The following is a 6,000-nucleotide window of genomic DNA, read 5'->3' as shown; positions in this document are numbered from 1 at the left end:
CATTCCCCTTAATGTATCTGTAACATGCAACTTCTTTCGGTGCTTTGCTACTGGAAACTGAATTTCCCGGAGGAACCCACCCGAGGGATTAATAAAGTTTCATCTAATCTAATCTAATCTAATATATGAAATGATGGGATGGAAGGAAGAAGAGAAGCAAAGAGTGATTCACAGTCTAGTTTATTTCTCGGTTTTTTGTTGCCTTGTGATTCCAAGCGCTGTCACCAATCTTTGCATGTTGTTATTATCTCATGACACTTGTTTAATCAGCTACCATCTCTCCTACAGACTTTTTAATGTCTGCAGTCTCAGATCAGCACAGCCCTGCCCTCCAGCACTATCAGCAGCAGGAGCAGCAGCAACACCTTAACAGCAACATTGTACCCATCAGGTAAAACATAGGCTACGTTTGCTTTGCCTTGTTGCCCATATTAGATTCTTCATGAATGTGTGTTGTTGTTATTCAGCCTGGTTCAATGTGCCCCTTTGTAGCTTTAAGCACCCGCCCCTTTAAACGTCTCTGCACGGCCCTGCTGCTGGTTTGGGTCTCATCAGAGAAATAATGAGTGTTTCCAGCCATATTCTTCAGAAATCAATCTCAGAGGCTCGAGGACACCCCAGACTGCTAGATTACATAGACTCTTAATTTCACACGACAGCCTTTGCATTTACATTTTAGTCATGTTGCCATTTATGCAGACGTTCAGGCTGTTAATGGACACTTTCAGGACAGCAGGGAAATGAATGTGAGAGCTCTCACTTACAGAGCAGAACAGTGTCTCCCTGAGGAAATGATCACTGATGACTCACATCAGCTGCAAAGAAAACCACTCAGAGGGATGCTGTTCATCTTGTCTGTTAGTCACCCAAGTGTCACTCAGTGCTCGGCATCAGTTCTTTTTGTTTTTTTAATACATATATGTCAATGACAGATGTAGGTACACTTGATTAAAAGCTCTGAATCGTGAGGCAAAACACACAAAGGCTCAAAAAGTCAGAGTACAGCCTGGTGTGTCCCTCACATCCACGTTAATCCATAAGCACGCACACTCTGACCGTTACTGTGCGAGTCACGCAGTCATATCCAAAAGTTACCTCGAGTCTTCATGAAACAATATTTCATTGACACAAGCAATAAGGAAGAAAGAGTATATACCCCTTCATGATTCTGCATATTTGTCACACCTACATGTTTCAGATCATCAAACAAATTTTTAGATTACACAAAGATAATCAGAGTAAACACACAATCCGGTTTTTAGATGACGAGTTCGTTTATTAAGGCATCAAATTATCCCAACCTGCCGGCTCTCTTTGTTAAATCATGAATTAACTGTGACTGAGTCCAGTTTCACTGCCACAGCAAAGCTGATCACTGTGACACCTGCTGAATCATAAACCTCTTAAACAGAAGCTGTCTGACAAAGTGAAACAGGCTGAAAGATCTCAACCAGCAGCACATCACGATCACGCCACGATATAAAGAACCAGCTGAGGAACAACATCGGTGACATCATCAGTCCGAAAAGTCACAGAGGCATTTCTAAGGCTTGTGAGAGTCGTTATCCACACCTTCACAAGAGTGACCAGCCAACCAAACTTACTCCACGAGCGCATCATAAAATACATCAGTTCTGTCCTGTGACTTGGTTAATGACAGCTCTTTAAAACGAGGCTCTAAGGTGAGGCCTTCTCACGTCGTTAAATCCTCTGTAAATCTCATCCTCACCTCCTCTCCTGGTTCAGGCGAGGATACGAGGACAGGAGGTCAGGATGTGACATTTGAGAGTGCTTTTGAAGCGCTGATGAGATTTGTGGTCGCCACCTTCTTAGACTTTTGGAGGCAGAAGTGTTCGTACTGGACGAGATGGTGAAGTTTGAAGTTATCCCCACACTATAAATGGTCCAAACCTGTCTGTCTCTGCTGCTGGGCTCACTGCTGGAGCTTCAACTGGACAGTAGAGGACAGATTAGAGGAACGGAAGTGTTGGGCAGTTAATATTGGCGTAACTTTGGTCACCGCTAACAGGTTTGTTGATTTGATTTGATTTGATTGATTAGCATTCAAATATCTCAGTGAAGACAGAACAAAGATCTACCACAAAGCAAGAAAGCATGAGACAAGGCTAATCAAAAGGTATTGGCTGAAGCATTTGCTTATTACGCCAACCCTTTTAACAAAAGATCTTTTTGCATGCAGCTCCTGTACACAGGGCTCGAAGCAAATAATAAAACAAAGCAAAAACAAAACAAACAAACAAACAAACAAGAAAAAAAAACTTTCCACCTTAGATAAGTAACTACATCAAAGCAAAAGAATCAAGAGTTTTTTTGGGGGGGGTTGTTTTGGTTTTTTTTGCTCTTTTCATTCTTGATATATATATTTTTCTAATACTCTATTTTTAAACATACTTTTAAACAAGGAAAATGAACTACACCTTTTTAAATCACTGTCATAACTATTCCACAGGTTAACTCCTCTAACAGAAACACATCTCTGCTTTATATTTGTCCTCATCTTGTTCTTTTTAAAGAAATCTGTTCCCCTTAAGTCATATTGACTCTCTCTGACTTTAAACAGCTTCTGAGTACTGGGGCAAAGCAAGTTATTTTGTGCTTTATACATTATCTGTGCCATTTTATATTCAACTAAATCATAAAATTTCAGGGTATTCAGATTAATAAACAAAATGTTAGTTGGTTCTATATAGTTTGATTGGTTTATAATTCTTATAGCTCTTTTTTGCAACTTGAAAATAGGAAGAGTGTACGTTTTATATGCATTACCCCATATCTCCAGACAGTAAGTCATATATGGAAGCAACACAGTACAATAAAGTGTGTATAATGATTTTTTGTCCAGGACATGCTTTGTTTTCTAGAGAATAGCAATGGTTTTTGACATTTTTGTTTTCACATGGTTTATATGAGACTTCCAACTCAGCTTATCAGCAATTATCACTCCAAGAAATTTATTTTTGTACACTCTTTCAATTTCAATTCCATTAACCCTTATTTTAGATACATTTTTCATTTGTCTAGTGCCAAAAATAATCAATTTTGTTTTATTTATATTTAATGATAACTTATTTACATCAAACCAATTTTTTAATATATTTAACTCCTTTTCCGCTGTAGTCAGAAGCTGTTCTAGGTTTTTACCTGAGCAATACAGAGTGGTATCGTCAGCAAACAATACACATTTTAACAGTTTGGAAATGCTACATATGTCATTTATATATAATATAAATAATTTAGGGCCCAGCACAGAGCCCTGAGGAACACCACAAGTTACCTTCAACTGCTTAGATTTGACATTATTGAATTCGACATATTGATATCTGTCATCCAGGTAACTTTTCATCCACTTGTATGCTAACCCTCTTATGCCATATCTCTCTAGTTTATTCATTAATATAGAATGATCAATTGTATCAAACGCCTTTTTTAAGTCTATAAAAACACCAACAGTATATTCCTTATTATCTATAGCATTAGATATCCCTTCAACAAGTTCCATCACTGCCATCGAAGTGGACCTTTTCACTCTAAAGCCATATTGGTTATCACTTAGGAGATTATGCTTCTCAATATATTTATCAAGTCTATCAACAAATAACGTTTCTAAAATTTTTGAGAACTGTGGGAGCAGTGATATTGGCCTATAATTGGTAAACTGACATCTCTCTCCGTTTTTATGGATTGGAATAACTTTTGCTATTTTCATTTGTGAGGGAAACACACCAGTTCGAAAGGACAGATTACAAATGTATGCGAAAGGTTGCACTATATATTCTATAATACTTTTAACTAATATCATGTCAATACCAAAACAGTCAGTGGACTTTTTATTTTTAAATGTCTTCACAATGTTAATTATTTCTCTATGAGTTACAGCACCAATAAACATGGAGGACACATTCTGAGTAATATGTTTATTTAGGTCGTTATTATTTCTTGACTCTGGAATTTCTTTTGCTAAATTAAAGCCAACATTTACAAAGAAATCATTAAATTCATTTGCAATGTCTTTAGTTTTATCAAGCACAATATCTTTATCTTTTTTAAAATAATCTGGATAATTCTTATTTTTTGAGCCCTTTTTGATTATACTATTTAATATCCTCCATGTTTCTTGTGTGTTACTTCTACTTTGCTCCAATAATTTGTGGTAATATTCTTTCTTACTTGTTCTTATAATATTTACTAATCTATTTTTATATAACTTGTACTTTATTTCAGCATCTTTTGTCCTCTGTTTTATGAATCTCTTATATAGATTATTTTCCTTTTTACATGCATCTTCTATCCCCTTTGTGATCCATGGCTTATTTGATCTGTGATTCTTTCTAGTGATTTTCATTAAAGGACAATGTTTTTCATATAGTGAAATTACAGTTGATAAGAATGCATCATAGGCACTATTTGAATCTTCATTTGCAAAAACCTGATTCCAATTGTGTTCCTTTAAGTCCACCTGGAGGGCAGCAATGGCTCTTGTTGTTCTATGTCGTATCATATCAAATATTTGATTCTTTTGTTTAGTTTTAATCCCAAAATAATTTTGAAAAATTGCAAAAACAGGAAGATGATCGCTTATATCAGTTATAAGAAGTCCACCTACTATTTCATGGTCAATTTTATTTGTGAATATATTATCTATCAATGTAGCTGTATCAATTGTTATTGTTAGAACACAATCTTGTGGCTAAAGTAAAATTTCTGCCATAGAAGAGAGCGGTTTAAAAGATCAACCTGATGACGGGGGAAATACAAAGCTGCTGCCCGCTCAGGTCGCACAGAGGCTTGTGTTTTATTAAATTTAAGAGTTTATTATTCAGCAGAATAACTCACGTGTCTCTGGAGGAGAGCTGATTATACTTCAGAAAAGCAGAAAGAGTTTTAAAAGACTCGAACGGCTTCGTCAAACAGGCTGCTGATGGACAACTGAGCGGTCTCAGCTGAGCGCGCTGCAGTCGGGATCAAATACAGCACGAGTACAATCACCTCCTGCCTGAGAAAAGAAGAGCAGCCGAGGAATTGGACATGAAGGAAGCAGGCCCGCTTCAAATGAGGAAGTACTTGTACCAATCAGAGTTTTTAAAGCAGCCATAGCTCTTTTATGATGAGGGCCTGAATTCTCCTTCAGGGCTTAATTAATAGTGGAATGTAGAAGCCATTATCACACCGAATGGCTGGCCCTTAAACCACCATTTCCACGTCTCCACAGTGTTTTTCAGAGGAACCACAGATGAGAGGTTATAACATTACAGATGAGGAGCAGTCACAGGGCACAGTTTGGTTAAAGGCTCGATGTAATAATTGAATAATAATCATTTATTTTGTGTTGCTTTATAAAGTTGCCTCACGTAGGCTGTTACAACAAAAAAGGAGAGTTATAAAATTAAAATATATAAAACAGCAAAAATAGGATAATAATAATGTGTTCATAGAAGATGAAAAGTCATGAAAGTTGTTTTATGAGCTCTGAGTTTGAATCAGTGATTTGTTGATTCCTGACCGACATGTTCAGTGTTTGATGGGGCCAAGCTGCCGCTCTGTAGTCTTTATTCCACTTTGTTTGCACATGAACTTTGGACTTTGACCCAGTGATTTTGGGTTTGGGGGCTTCTGTTTAATCACTAGTTTGCTCATTGTTTCCATGAAGTTGACTGTTCCTGAGCTAATCTGAAGGCCACATGAAGTTTGAAAGTCTGTAACGAATGACAGGAAGTTGGCGACCTCTGCATCTCAGCATCTCCTGACCCCGCGCTGCGATTTACGTGGCCTACAGCTTCATGGCCGGGTTGCTGTTGTTTCCAGTCTCTTCCAATTTCCCCACTAACAGCTGACTGTGGAATATTTAGTAGTGAGGACATTTCCTGACTGAACGTGTTGCACAGGTGGTGTCCCTATCATGGTACCACACTGGAAATCACTGAGCTCCTGACAGCGAGTCATTCTTTCACAATCGTTTGTAGAAGCAGTCTGCATCCTTAG

This window comes from Perissodus microlepis, chromosome 17, assembly GCF_051167445.1.
Source record: "Perissodus microlepis isolate ML-2025 ecotype Zambia chromosome 17, ASM5116744v1, whole genome shotgun sequence".
Lineage (NCBI taxonomy): Eukaryota > Metazoa > Chordata > Actinopteri > Cichliformes > Cichlidae > Perissodus > Perissodus microlepis.
This window is presented reverse-complemented; position numbering follows the sequence as displayed.